Source organism: Gnatocerus cornutus, chromosome 2, assembly GCF_029298725.1.
Source record: "Gnatocerus cornutus isolate USDA-ARS CGAHR chromosome 2, icGnaCorn1.1, whole genome shotgun sequence".
In the NCBI taxonomy this organism is placed as follows: domain Eukaryota; kingdom Metazoa; phylum Arthropoda; class Insecta; order Coleoptera; family Tenebrionidae; genus Gnatocerus; species Gnatocerus cornutus.
Window position 1 is genome coordinate 2,008,353 of NC_142234.1, and position 15,486 is coordinate 2,023,838.

Here is a 15,486-nt window from a genome sequence, read left to right on the forward strand (position 1 = left end):
ATTCAGCCGTTGAATCTTGGTAAAAAGTCATGATTTTGTAGATTTCGTGCTCTTCTTGGCGAATTCAAGATAGAAAACAACGAAAATCGGCGAGAAATCGTCGTTTCGCATCGAAATATGCAGTTCTCTCTAAGAATTTTGATGATTTCGTGCAGAATTCTGCTGTTTTCTTGCAATTCAGCCGTTGAATCTTGGTAAAAAGTCATGATTTTGTAGATTTCGTGCTCTTCTTTGCGAATTCAAGCCTGAAAACAACGAAAATCGGCGAGAAATCGTCGTTTTGCATCGAAATATGCGGTTTTCTGTAAGAATTTTGATGATTTCGTGCAGAATTCTGCTGTTTTCTTGCAATTCAGCCGTTGAATCTCGGTAAAAAGTCATGATTTTGTAGATTTCGTGCTCTTCTTGGCGAATTCAAGATAGAAAACGACGAAAATCGGCGAGAAATCGTTGTTTTGCATCGAAATATGCAGTTTTCTCTAAGAATTTTGATGATTTCGTGCAGAATTCTGCTGTTTTCTTGCAATTCAGCCGTAGAATCTTGGTAAAAAGTGATGATTTTGTAGATTTTGTGCTCTTCTTTGCGAATTCAAGCCAGAAAACAACGAAAATCGACGAGAAATCGTTGTTTTGCATAGAAATATGCGGTTTTCTGTAAGAATTTTGATGATTTCGTGCAGAATTCTGCTGTTTTCTTGCAATTCAGCCGTTTAATCTTGGTATAAAGTCATGATTTTGTAGATTTCGTGCTCTTCTTTGCAAATTCAAGCCAGAAAACAACGAAAATTGGCGAGAAATCGTCGTTTTGCATCGAAAAATGCGGTTTTCTGTAAGAATTTTGTTGATTTCGTGCAGAATTCTGCTGTTTTCTTGCAATTCAGCCGTTGAATCTTGGTAAAAAGTCATGATTTTGTAGATTTCGTGCTCTTCTTTGCGAATTCAAACCAGAAAACAGCGAAAATCGGCGAGAAATAATCGTTTTGCATCGAAATATGCGGTTTTCTGTAAGAATTTTGATGATGTCGTGCAGAATTCTGCTGTTTTCTTGAAATTCAGCCGTTGAATCTTGGTAAAAAATCATGATTTTGTAGATTTCGTGCTCTTCTTTGCGAATTCAAGCCAGAAAACCACGAAAATCGGCGAGAAATCGTCGATTTGCATCAAAATATGCGGTTTTCTCTAAGAATTTTAATGATTTCGTGCAGAATTCTGCCGTTTTCTTGCAATTCAGCCGTTGAATCTTGGTAAAAAGTCATGATTTTGTAGATTTCGTGCTCTTCTTTGCGAATTCAAGCCAGAAAACAACGAAAATCAACGAGAAATCGTCGTTTTGCATCGAAATATGCGGTTTTCTCTAAGAATTTTGATGATTTCGTGCAGAATTCTGCTGTTTTCTTGCAATTTAGCGGTTGAATCTTGGTAAAAAGTGATGATTTTGTAGATTTCGTGCTTTTCTTTGCGAATTCAAGCCAGAAAACAACGAAAATCGGCAAGAAATCGTCGTTTTGCATCGAAATATGCGGTTTTCTCTAAGAATTTTGACGATTTCGTGCAGAATTCTGCTGTTTTCTTGCAATTCAGCCGTTGAATCTTGGTAAAAAGTCATGATTTTGTAGATTTCGTGCTCTCCTTTGCGAATTCAAGATAGAAAACAACGAAAATCAGCGAGAAATCGTCGTTTTGCATCGAAATATGCGGTTTTCTCTAAGAATTTTGATGATTTCGTGCAGAATTCTGCTGTTTTCTTGCAATTCAGCCGTTGAATCTTGGTAAAAAGTCATGATTTTGTAGATTTCGTGCTCTTCTTTGCAAATTCATGCCAGAAAACAACGAAAATCGGCGAGAAATCGTCGTTTTGCATCGAAATATGCGGTTTTCTCTAAGAATTTTGATGATTTCGTGCAGAATTCTGCTGTTTTCTTGCAATTCAGCCGTTGAATCTAGGTAAAAAGTCATGATTTTGTAGATTTCGTGCTCTTCTTGGCGAATTCAAGATAGAAAACAACGAAAATCGGCGAAAAATCGTTGTTTTGCATCGAAATATGCGGTTTTCTGTAAGAATTTTGATGATTTCGTGCAGAATTCTGCTGTTTTCTTGCAATTCAGCCGTTGAATCTTGGTAAAAAGTGATGATTTTGTAGATTTTGTGCTCTTCTTTGCGAATTCAAGCCAGAAAACAACGAAAATCGACGAGAAATCGTTGTTTTGCATAGAAATATGCGGTTTTCTGTAAGAATTTTGATGATTTCGTGCAGAATTCTGCTGTTTTCTTGCAATTCAGCCGTTTAATCTTGGTATAAAGTCATGATTTTGTAGATTTCGTGCTCTTCTTTGCGAATTCAAGCCAGAAAACAACGAAAATTGGCGAGAAATCGTCGTTTTGCATCGAAAAATGCGGTTTTCTGTAAGAATTTTGTTGATTTCGTGCAGAATTCTGCTGTTTTCTTGCAATTCAGCCGTTGAATCTTGGTAAAAAGTCATGATTTTGTAGATTTCGTGCTCTTCTTTGCGAATTCAAGCCAGAAAACAACGAAAATCGGCGAGAAATCGTCGTTTTGCATCGAAATATGCGGTTTTCTGTAAGAATTTTGATGATTTCGCGCAGAATTCTGCTGTTTTCTTGCAATTCGGCCGTTGAATCTTGGTAAAAAGTCATGATTTTGTAGATTTCGTGCTCTTCTTTGCGAATTCAAACCAGAAAACAGCGAAAATCGGCGAGAAATAATCGTTTTGCATCGAAATATGCGGTTTTCTGTAAGAATTTTGATGATGTCGTGCAGAATTCTGCTGTTTTCTTGAAATTCAGCCGTTGAATCTTGGTAAAAAATCATGATTTTGTAGATTTCGTGCTCTTCTTTGCGAATTCAAGCCAGAAAACCACGAAAATCGGCGAGAAATCGTCGTTTTGCATCAAAATATGCGGTTTTCTCTAAGAATTTTAATGATTTCGTGCAGAATTCTGCCGTTTTCTTGCAATTCAGCCGTTGAATCTTGGTAAAAAGTCATGATTTTGTAGATTTCGTGCTCTTCTTTGCGAATTCAAGCCAGAAAACAACGAAAATCGGCGCGAAATCGTCGTTTTGCATCGAAATATTCGGTTTTCTGTAAGAATTTTGATGATTTCGTGCAGAATTCTGCTGTTTTCTTGCAATTCAGCCGTTGAATCTTGATAAAATGTCATGATTTTGTAGATTTCGTGCTCTTCTTTGCGAATTCAAGCCAGAAAACAACGAAAATCGGCGAGAAATCGTCGTTTTGCATCGAAAAATGCGGTTATCTGTAAGAATTTTGATGATTTCGTGCAGAATTCTGCTGTTTTCTTGCAATTCAGCCGTTGAATCTTGGTAAAAAGTCATGATTTTGTAGATTTCGTGCTCTTCTTTGCGAATTCAAGCCAGAAAACAACGAAAATCGGCGAGAAATAATCGTTTTGCATCGAAATATGCGGTTTTCTGTAAGAATTTTGATGATTTCGTGCAAAATTCTGCTGTTTTCTTGCAATTCAGCCGTTGAATCTTGGTAAAAAGTCATGATTTTGTAGATTTCGTGCTCTTCTTTGCGAATTCAAGCCAGAAAACCACGAAAATCGGCGAGCAATCGTCGTTTTGCATCGAAATATGCGGTTTTCTCTAAGAATTTTGATGATTTCGTGCAGAATTCTGCTGTTTTCTTGCAATTCAGCCGTTGAATCTTGGTAAAAAGTGATGATTTTGTAGATTTCGTGCTCTTCTTTGCGAATTCAAGCCAGAAAACAACGAAAATCGGCGAGAAATCGTCGTTTTGCATCGAAATATGCGGTTTTCTCTAAGAATTTTGACAATTTCGTGCAGAATTCTGCTGTTTTCTTGCAATTCAGCCGTTGAATCTTGGTAAAAAGTCATGATTTTGTAGATTTCGTGCTCTTCTTGGCGAATTCAAGATAGAAAACAACGAAAATCGGCGAGAAATCGTCGTTTTGCATCGAAATATGTAGTTCTCTCTAAGAATTTTGATGATTTCGTGCAGAATTCTGCTGTTTTCTTGCAATTCAGCCGTTGAATCTTGGTAAAAAGTCATGATTTTGTAGATTTCGTGCTCTTCTTTGCGAATTAAAGCCAGAAAACAACGAAAATCGGCGAGAAATCGTCGTTTTGCATCGAAATATGCGGTTTTCTGTAAGAATTTTGATGATTTCGTGCAGAATTCTGCTGTTTTCTTGCAATTCAGCCGTTGAATCTAGGTAAAAAGTCATGATTTTGTAGATTTCGTGCTCTTCTTGGCGAATTCAAGATAGAAAACAACGAAAATCGGCGAGAAATCGTTGTTTTGCATCGAAATATGCAGTTTTCTCTAAGAATTTTGATGATTTCGTGCAGAATTCTGCTGTTTTCTTGCAATTCAGCCGTAGAATCTTGGTAAAAAGTGATGATTTTGTAGATTTTGTGCTCTTCTTTGCGAATTCATGCCAGAAAACAACGAAAATCGACGAGAAATCGTTGTTTTGCATAGAAATATGCGGTTTTCTGTAAGAATTTTGATGATTTCGTGCAGAATTCTGCTGTTTTCTTGCAATTCAGCCGTTGAATCTTGGTATAAAGTCATGATTTTGTAGATTTCGTGCTCTTCTTTGCGAATTCAAGCCAGAAAACAACGAAAATTGGCGAGAAATCGTCGTTATGCATCGAAAAATGCGGTTTTCTGTAAGAATTTTGTTGATTTCGTGCAGAATTCTGCTGTTTTCTTGCAATTCAGCCGTTGAATCTTGGTAAAAAGTCATGATTTTGTAGATTTCGTGCTCTTCTTTGCGAATTCAAGCCAGAAAACAACGAAAAACGGCGAGAAATCGTCGTTTTGCATCGAAATATGCGGTTTTCTGTAAGAATTTTGATGATTTCGTGCAGAATTCTGCTGTTTTCTTGCAATTCGGCCGTTGAATCTTGGTAAAAAGTCATGATTTTGTAGATTTCGTGCTCTTCTTTGCGAATTCAAGCCAGAAAACAGCGAAAATCGGCGAGAAATAATCGTTTTGCATCGAAATATGCGGTTTTCTGTAAGAATTTTGATGATTTCGTGCAGAATTCTGCTGTTTTCTTGCAATTCAGCCGTTGAATCTTGGTAAAAAATCATGATTTTGTAGATTTCGTGCTCTTCTTTGCGAATTCAAGCCAGAAAACCACGAGACTCGGCGAGAAATCGTCGTTTTGCATCAAAATATGCGGTTTTCTCTAAGAATTTTGATGATTTCGTGCAGAATTCTGCCGTTTTCTTGCAATTCAGCCGTTGAATCTTGGTAAAAAGTCATGATTTTGTAGATTTCGTGCTCTTCTTTGCGAATTCAAGCCAGAAAACAACGAAAATTGGCGCGAAATCGTCGTTTTGCATCGAAATATGCGGTTTTCTGTAAGAATTTTGATGATTTCGTGCAGAATTCTGCTGTTTTCTTGCAATTCAGCCGTTGAATCTTGATAAAAAGTCATGATTTTGTAGATTTCGTGCTCTTCTTCGCGAATTCAAGCCAGAAAACAACGAAAATCGGCGAGAAATCGTCGTTTTGCATCGAAAAATGCGGTTTTCTGTAAGAATTTTGATGATTTCGTGCAGAATTCTGCTGTTTTCTTGCAATTCAGCCGTTGAATCTTGGTAAAAAGTCATGGTGTTGTAGATTTCGTGCTCTTCTTTGCAAATTCAAGCCAGAAAACAACGAAAATCGGCGAGAAATCTTCGTTTTGCATCGAAATATGCGGTTTTCTATAAGAATTTTGATGATTTCTTGCAGAATTCTGCTGTTTTCTTGCAATTCAGCCGTTGAATCTTGGTAAAAAATCATGATTTTGTAGATTCCGTGCTCTTCTTTGCGAATTCAAGATAGAAAACATCGAAAATCAGCGAGAAATCGTCGTTTTGCATCGAAATATGCGGTTTTTTCTAAGAATTTTGATGATTTCGTGCAGAATTCTGCTGTTTTCTTGCAATTCAGCCATTGAATCTTGGTAAAAAGTGATGATTTTGTAGATTTCGTGCTCTTCTTTGCGAATTCAAGCCGGAAAACAACGAAAATCGGCGAGAAATCGTCGTTTTGCATCGAAATATGCGGTTTTCTCTACGAATTTTGATGATTTCGTGCAGAAATCTGCTGTTTTCTTGCAATTCAGCCGTTGAATCTTGGTAAAAAGTCATGATTTTGTAGATTTCGTGCTCTTCTTTGCGAATTCAAGATAGAATACAACGAATCTCTAAGAATTTTGATGATTTCGTGCAGAATTCTGCTGTTTTCTTGCAATTCAGCCGTTGAATCTTGGTAAAAAATCATGATTTTGTAGATTTCGTGCTCTTCTTTGCGAATTCAAGCCAGAAAACCACGAAAATCGGCGAGAAATCGTCGTTTTGCATCAAAATATGCGGTTTTCTCTAAGAATTTTGATGATTTCGTGCAGAATTCTGCCGTTTTCTTGCAATTCAGCCGTTGAATCTTGGTAAAAAGTCATGATTTTGTAGATTTCGTGCTCTTCTTTGCGAATTCAAGCCAGAAAACAACGAAAATCGGCGCGAAATCGTCGTTTTGCATCGAAATATGCGGTTTTCTGTAAGAATTTTGATGATTTCGTGCAGAATTCTGCTGTTTTCTTGCAATTCAGCCGTTGAATCTTGATAAAAAGTCATGATTTTGTAGATTTCGTGCTCTTCTTTGCGAATTCAAGCCAGAAAACAACGAAAATCGGCGAGAAATCGTCGTTTTGCATCGAAAAATGCGGTTTTCTGTAAGAATTTTGATGATTTCGTGCAGAATTCTGCTGTTTTCTTGCAATTCAGCCGTTGAATCTTGGTAAAAAGTCATGGTTTTGTAGATTTCGTGCTCTTCTTTGCAAATTCAAGCCAGAAAACAACGAAAATCGGCGAGAAATCTTCGTTTTGCATCGAAATATGCGGTTTTCTATAAGAATTTTGATGATTTCGTGCAGAATTCTGCTGTTTTCTTGCAATTCAGCCGTTGAATCTTGGTAAAAAATCATGATTTTGTAGATTCCGTGCTCTTCTTTGCGAATTCAAGATAGAAAACATCGAAAATCAGCGAGAAATCGTCGTTTTGCATCGAAATATGCGGTTTTCTCTAAGAATTTTGATGATTTCGTGCAGAATTCTGCTGTTTTCTTGCAATTCAGCCGTTGAATCTTGGTAAAAAGTGATGATTTTGTAGATTTCGTGCTCTTCTTTGCGAATTCAAGCCAGAAAACAATGAAAATCGGCGAGAAATCGTCGTTTTGCATCGAAATATGCGGTTTTCTCTAAGAATTTTGATGATTTCGTGCAGAAATCTGCTGTTTTCTTGCAATTCAGCCGTTGAATCTTGGTAAAAAGTCATGATTTTGTAGATTTCGTGCTCTTCTTTGCGAATTCAAGATAGAAAACAACGAATCTCTAAGAATTTTGATGATTTCGTGCAGAATTCTGCTGTTTTCTTGCAATTCAGCCGTTGAATCTTGGTAAAAAGTCATGATTTTGTAGATTTCGTGCTCTTCTTTGCAAATTCATGCCAGAAAACAACGAAAATCGGCGAGAAATCGTCGTTTTGCATCGAAATATGCGGTTTTCTGAAAGAATTTTGATGATTTCGTGCAGAATTCTGCTGTTTTCTTGCAATTCAGCCGTTGAATCTTGGTAAAAAGTCATGATTTTGTAGATTTCGTGCTCTTCTTTGCGAATTCAAGCCAGAAAACAACGAAAATCGGCGAGAAATCGTCGTTTTGCATCGAAATATGCGGTTTTCTGTAAGAATTTTGATGATTTCGTGCAGAATTCTGCTGTTTTCTTGCAATTCAGCCGTTGAATCTTGGTAAAAAGTGATGATTTTGTGGATTTCGTGCTCTTCTTTGCGAATTCAAGCCAGAAAACAACGAAAATCGGCGAGAAATCGTTGTTTTGCATCGAAATATGCGGTTTTCTGTAAGAATTTTGATGATTTCGTGCAGAATTTTGCTGTTTTCTTGCAATTCAGCCGTTGAATCTTGGTAAAAAGTCATGATTTTGTAGATTTCGTGCTCTTCTTTGCGAATTCAAGCCAGAAAACAACGAAAATCGGCGAGAAATCGTCGTTTTGCATCGAAATATGCGGCTTTCTGTAAGAATTTTGATGATTTCGTGCTGAATTCTGCTGTTTTCTTGCAATTCAGCCGTTGAATCTTGGTAAAAAGTCATGATTTTGTAGATTTCGTGCTCTTCTTTGCGAATTCAAGATAGAAAACCACGAAAATCAGCGAGAAAACGTCGTTTTGCATCGAAATATGCGGTTTTCTCTAAGAAATTTGATGATTTCGTGCAGAATTCTGCTGTTTTCTTGCAATTCAGCCGTTGAATCTTGGTAAAAAGTCATGATTTTGTAGATTTCGTGCTCTTCTTTGCAAATTCATGCCAGAAAACAACGAAAATCGGCGAGAAATCATCGTTTTGCATCGAAATATGCGGTTTTCTGTAAGAATTTTGATGATTTCGTGCAGAATTCTGCTGTTTTCTTGCAATTCAGCCGTTGAATCTGGGTAAAAAGTCATGATTTTGTAGATTTCGTGCTCTTCTTTGCGAATTCAAGATAGAAAACAACGAAAATCAGCGAGAAAACGTCGTTTTGCATCGAAATATGCGGTTTTCTCTAAGAATTTTGATGATTTCGTGCAGAATTCTGCTGTTTTCTTGCAATTCAGCCGTTGAATCTTGGTAAAAAGTCATTATTTTGTAGATTTCGTGCTCTTCTTTGCAAATTCAAGCCAGAAAACAACGAAAATCGGCGAGAAATCGTCGTTTTGCATCGAAATATGCGGATTTCTGTAAGAATTTTGATGATTTCGTGCAGAATTCTGCTGTTTTCTTGCAATTCAGCCGTTGAATCTTGGTAAAAAGTCATGATTTTGTAGATTTCGTGCTCTTCTTTGCGAATTCAAGATAGAAAACAACGAAAATCGGCGAGAAATCGTTGTTTTGCATCGAAATATGCGGTTTTCTCTAAGAATTTAGATGATTTCGTGCAGAATTCTGCTGTTTTCTTGCAATTCAGCCGTTGAATCTTGGTAAAAAGTCATGATTTTGTAGATTTCGTGCTCTTCTTTGCAAATTCATGCCAGAAAACAACGAAAATCGGCGAGAAATCGTCGTTTTGCATCGAAATATGCGGTTTTCTGTAAGAATTTTGATGATTTCGTGCAGAATTCTGCTGTTTTCTTGCAATTCAGCCGTTGAATCTTGGTAAAAAGTTATGATTTTGTAGATTTCGTGCTCTTCTTGGCGAATTCAAGATAGAAAACAACGAAAATCGGCGAGAAATCGTTGTTTTGCATCGAAATATGCAGTTTTCTCTAAGAATTTTGATGATTTCGTGCAAAATTCTGCTGTTTTCTTGCAATTCAGCCGTTGAATCTTGGTAAAAAGTGATGATTTTGTAGATTTCGTGCTCTTCTTTGCGAATTCAAGATAGAAAACCACGAAAATCAGCGAGAAAACGTCGTTTTGCATCGAAATATGCGGTTTTCTCTAAGAAATTTGATGATTTCGTGCAGAATTCTGCTGTTTTCTTGCAATTCAGCCGTTGAATCTTGGTAAAAAGTCATGATTTTGTAGATTTCGTGCTCTTCTTTGCAAATTCATGCCAGAAAACAACGAAAATCGGCGAGAAATCATCGTTTTGCATCGAAATATGCGGTTTTCTGTAAGAATTTTGATGATTTCGTGCAGAATTCTGCTGTTTTCTTGCAATTCAGCCGTTGAATCTGGGTAAAAAGTCATGATTTTGTAGATTTCGTGCTCTTCTTTGCGAATTCAAGATAGAAAACAACGAAAATCAGCGAGAAAACGTCGTTTTGCATCGAAATATGCGGTTTTCTCTAAGAATTTTGATGATTTCGTGCAGAATTCTGCTGTTTTCTTGCAATTCAGCCGTTGAATCTTGGTAAAAAGTCATTATTTTGTAGATTTCGTGCTCTTCTTTGCAAATTCAAGCCAGAAAACAACGAAAATCGGCGAGAAATCGTCGTTTTGCATCGAAATATGCGGATTTCTGTAAGAATTTTGATGATTTCGTGCAGAATTCTGCTGTTTTCTTGCAATTCAGCCGTTGAATCTTGGTAAAAAGTCATGATTTTGTAGATTTCGTGCTCTTCTTTGCGAATTCAAGATAGAAAACAACGAAAATCGGCGAGAAATCGTTGTTTTGCATCGAAATATGCGGTTTTCTCTAAGAATTTAGATGATTTCGTGCAGAATTCTGCTGTTTTCTTGCAATTCAGCCGTTGAATCTTGGTAAAAAGTCATGATTTTGTAGATTTCGTGCTCTTCTTTGCAAATTCATGCCAGAAAACAACGAAAATCGGCGAGAAATCGTCGTTTTGCATCGAAATATGCGGTTTTCTGTAAGAATTTTGATGATTTCGTGCAGAATTCTGCTGTTTTCTTGCAATTCAGCCGTTGAATCTTGGTAAAAAGTTATGATTTTGTAGATTTCGTGCTCTTCTTGGCGAATTCAAGATAGAAAACAACGAAAATCGGCGAGAAATCGTTGTTTTGCATCGAAATATGCAGTTTTCTCTAAGAATTTTGATGATTTCGTGCAAAATTCTGCTGTTTTCTTGCAATTCAGCCGTTGAATCTTGGTAAAAAGTGATGATTTTGTAGATTTCGTGCTCTTCTTTGCGAATTCAAGCCAGAAAACAACGAAAATCGGTGAGAAATCGTTGTTTTGCATCGAAATATGCGGTTTTCTGTAAGAATTTTGATGATTTCGTGCAGAATTCTGCTGTTTTCTTGCAATTCAGCCGTTGAATCTTGGTAAAAAGTCATGATTTTGTAGATTTCGTGCTCTTCTTTGCGAATTCAAGCCAGAAAACAACGAAAATCGGCAAGAAATCGTCGTTTTGCATCGAAAAATGCGGTTTTTTGTAAGAATTTTGATGATTTCGTGCAGAATTCTGCTGTTTTCTTGCAATTCAGCCGTTGAATCTTGGTAAAAAGTCATGATTTTGTAGATTTCGTGCTCTTCTTTGCGAATTCAAGCCAGAAAACAACGAAAATCGGCGAGAAATCGTCGTTTTGCATCGAAATATGCGGTTTTCTGTAAGAATTTTGATGATTTCGTGCAGAATTCTGCTGTTTTCTTGCAATTCAGCCGTTGAATCTTGGTAAAAAGTCATGATTTTGTAGATTTCGTGCTCTTCTTTGCGAATTCAAGATAGAAAACAACGAAAATCAGCGAGAAATCGTCGTTTTGCATCGAAATATGCGGTTTTCTCTAAGAATTTTGATGATTTCGTGCAGAATTCTGCTGTTTTCTTGCAATTCAGCCGTTGAATCTTGGTAAAATGTCATGATTTTGTAGATTTCGTGCTCTTCTTTGCAAATTCATGCCAGAAAACAACGAAAATCGGCGAGAAATCGTCGTTTTGCATCGAAATATGCGGTTTTCTCTAAGAATTTTGACGATTTCGTGCAGAATTCTGCTGTTTACTTGCAATTCAGCCGTTGAATCTTGGCAAAAAGTCATGATTTTGTAGATTTCGTGCTCTTCTTTGCAAATTCAAGATAGAAAACAACGAAAATCAGCGAGAAATCGTCGTTTTGCATCGAAATATGCGGTTTTCTCTAAGAATTTTGATGATTTCGTGCAGAATTCTGCTGTTTTCTTGCAATTCAGCCGTTGAATCTTGGTAAAAAGTCATGATTTTGTAGATTTCGTGCTCTTCTTTGCGAATTCAAGCCAGAAAACAACAAAAATCGGCGAGAAATCGTCGTTTTGCATCGAAAGATGCGGTTTTCTGTAAGAATTTTGATGATTTCGTGCAGAATTCTGCTGTTTTCTTGCAATTCAGCCGTAGAATCTTGGTATGAAGTGATGATTTTGTAGATTTCGTGCTCTTCTTTGCGAATTCAAGCCAGAAAACAACGAAAATCGGCGAGAAATCGTTGTTTTGCATCGAAATATGCGGTTTTCTGTAAGAATTTTGATGATTTCGTGCAGAATTCTGCTGTTTTCTTGCAATTCAGCCGTTGAATCTTGGTAAAAAGTCATGATTTTGTAGATTTCGTGCTCTTCTTTGCGAATTCAAGCCAGAAAACAACGAAAATCGGCGAAAAATCGTCGATTTGCATCGAAAAATGCGGTTTTCTGTAAGAATTTTGATGATTTCGTGCAGAATTCTGCGGTTTTCTTGCAATTCAGCCGTTGAATCTTGGTATAAAGTCATGGTTTTGTAGATTTCGTGCTCTTCTTTGCGAATTCAAGCCAGAAAACAACGAAAATCGGCGAGAAATCGTCGTTTTGCATCGAAATATGCGGTTTTCTGTAAGAATTTTGATGATTTCGTGCTGAATTCTGCTGTTTTCTTGCAATTCAGCCGTTGAATCTTGGTAAAAAGTCATGATTTTGTAGATTTCGTGCTCTTCTTTGCGAATTCAAGCCAGAAAACAACGAAAATCGGCGAAAAATCGTCGATTTGCATCGAAAAATGCGGTTTTCTCTAAGAATTTTGATGATTTCGTGCAGAATTCTGCTGTTTTCTTGCAATTCAGCCGTTGAATCTTGGTAAAAAGTCATGATTTTGTAGATTTCGTGCTCTTCTTTGCGAATTCAAGATAGAAAACAACGAAAATCGGCGAGAAATCGTCGTTTTGCATCGAAATATGCGGTTTTCTCTAAGAATTTTGATGATTTCGTGCAGAATTCTGCTGTTTTCTTGCAATTCAGCCGTTGAATCTTGGTAAAAAGTCATGATTTTGTAGATTTCGTGCTCTTCTTTGCGAATTCAAGATAGAAAACAACGAAAATCGGCGAGAAATCGTCGTTTTGCATCGAAATGTGCGGTTTTCTGTAAGAATTTTGATGATTTCGTGCAGAATTCTGCTGTTTTCTTGCAATTCAGCCGTTGAATCTTGGTAAAAAGTAATGATTTTGTAGATTCCGTGCTCTTCTTTGCGAATTCAAGATAGAAAACAACGAAAATCAGCGAGAAATCGTAGTTTTGCATCGAAATATGCGGTTTTCTCTAAGAATTTTGATGATTTCGTGCAGAATTCTGCTGTTTTCTTGCAATTCAGCCGTTGAATCTTGGTAAAAAGTCATGATTTTGTAGATTTCGTGCTCTTCTTTGCGAATTCAAGCCAGAAAACAACGAAAATCGGCGAGAAATAATAGTTTTGCATCGAAATATGCGGTTTTCTGTAAGAATTTTGATGATTTCGTGCAGAATTCTGCTGTTTTCTTGCAATTCAGCCGTTGAATCTTGGTAAAAAGTCATGATTTTGTAGATTCCGTGCACTTCTTTGCGAATTCAAGATAGAAAACAACGAAAATCAGCGATAAATCGTAGTTTTGCATCGAAATATGCGGTTTTCTCTAAGAAATTTGATGATTTCGTGCAGAATTCTGCTGTTTTCTTGCAATTCAGCCGTTTAATCTTGGTAAAAGTCATGATTTTGTAGATTTCGTGCTCTTCTTTGCGAATTCAAGCCAGAAAACAACGAAAATCGGCGAGAAATCGTCGTTTTGCATCGAAATATGCGGTTTTCTGTAAGAATTTTGATGATTTCGTGCAGAATTCTGCTGTTTTCTTGCAATTCAGCCGTTGAATCTTGGTAAAAAGTCATGATTTTGTAGATTTCGTGCTCTCCTTTGCGAATTCAAGATAGAAAGCAACGAAAATCAGCGAGAAATCGTCGTTTTGCATCGAAATATGCGGTTTTCTGTAAGAATTTTGATGATTTCGTGCAGAATTCTGCTGTTTTCTTGCAATTCAGCCGTTGAATCTTGGTAAAAAGTCATGATTTTGTAGACTTCGTGCTCTTCTTGGCGAATTTAAGATAGAAAACAACGAAAATCGGCGAGAAATCGTTGTTTTGCATCGAAATATGCAGTTTTCTCTAAGAATTTAGATGATTTCGTGCAGAGTTCTGCTGTTTTCTTGCAATTCAGCTGTTGAATCTAGGTAAAAGGTCATGATTTTGTAGATTTCGTGCTCTTCTTGGCGAATTCAAGATAGAAAACAACGAAAATCGGCGAGAAATCGTTGTTTTGCATCGAAATATGCAGTTTTCTCTAGGAATTTTGATGATTTCGTGCAGAGTTCTGCTGTTTTCTTGCAATTCAGCCGTTGAATCTTGGTAAAAAGTCATGATTTTGTAGATTTCGTGCTCTTCTTTGCGAATTCAAGCCAGAAAACAACGAAAATCGGCGAGAAATCGTCGTTTTGCATCGAAAAATGCGGTTTTCTGTAAGAATTTTGATGATTTCGTGCAGAATTCTGCTGTTTTCTTGCAATTCAGCCGTTGAATCTTGGTAAAAAGTCATGATTTTGTAGATTTCGTGCTCTTCTTTGCGAATTCAAGCCAGAAAACAACGAAAATCGGCGAGAAATCGTCGTTTTGCATCGAAATATGCGGTTTTCTGTAAGAATTTTGATGATTTCGTGCAGAATTCTGCTGTTTTCTTGCAATTCAGCCGTTGAATCTTGGTAAAAAGTCATGATTTTGTAGATTTCGTGCTCTTCTTTGCGAATTCAAGCCAGAAAACAACGAAAATCGGCGAGAAATCGTCGTTTTGCATCGAAATATGCGGTTTTCTGTAAGAATTTTGATGATTTCGTGCAGAATTCTGCTGTTTTCTTGCAATTCAGCCGTTGAATCTTGGTAAAAAGTCATGATTTTGTAGATTCCGTGCTCTTCTTTGTGAATTCAAGATAGAAAACAACGAAAATCAGCGAGAAATCGTCGTTTTGCATCGAAATATGCGGTTTTCTCTAAGAATTTTGATGATTTCGTGCAGAATTCTGCTGTTTTCTTGCAATTCAGCCGTTGAATCTTGGTAAAAAGTGATGATTTTGTAGATTTCGTGCTCTTCTTTGCGAATTCAAGCCAGAAAACAACGAAAATCGGCGAGAAATCGTCGTTTTGCATCGAAATATGCGGTTTTCTCTAAGAATTTTGATGATTTCGTGCAGATTTCTGCTGTTTTCTTGCAATTCAGCCGTTGAATCTTGGTAAAAAGTCATGATTTTGTAGATTTCGTGCTCTCCTTTGCGAATTCAAGATAGAAAACAACGAAAATCAGCGAGAAATCGTCGTTTTGCATCGAAATATGCGGTTTTCTCTAAGAATTTTGATGATTTCGTGCAGAATTCTGCTGTTTTCTTGCAATTCAGCCGTTGAATCTTGGTAAAAAGTCATGATTTTGTAGATTTCGTGCTCTTCTTTGCGAATTCATGCCAGAAAACAACGAAAATCGGCGAGAAATCGTGGTTTTGCAACGAAATATGCGGTTTTCTGTAAGAATTTTGATGATTTCGTGCAGAATTCCGCTGTTTTCTTGCAATTCAGCCGTTGAATCTTGGTAAAAAGTCATGATTTTGTAGATTTCGTGCTCTTCTTTGCGAATTCAAGCCAGAAAACAACGAAAATCGGCGAGAAATCGTCGTTTTACATCGAAATATGCGGTTTTCTGTAAGAATTTTGATGATTTCGTGCAGAATTCTGCTGTTTTCT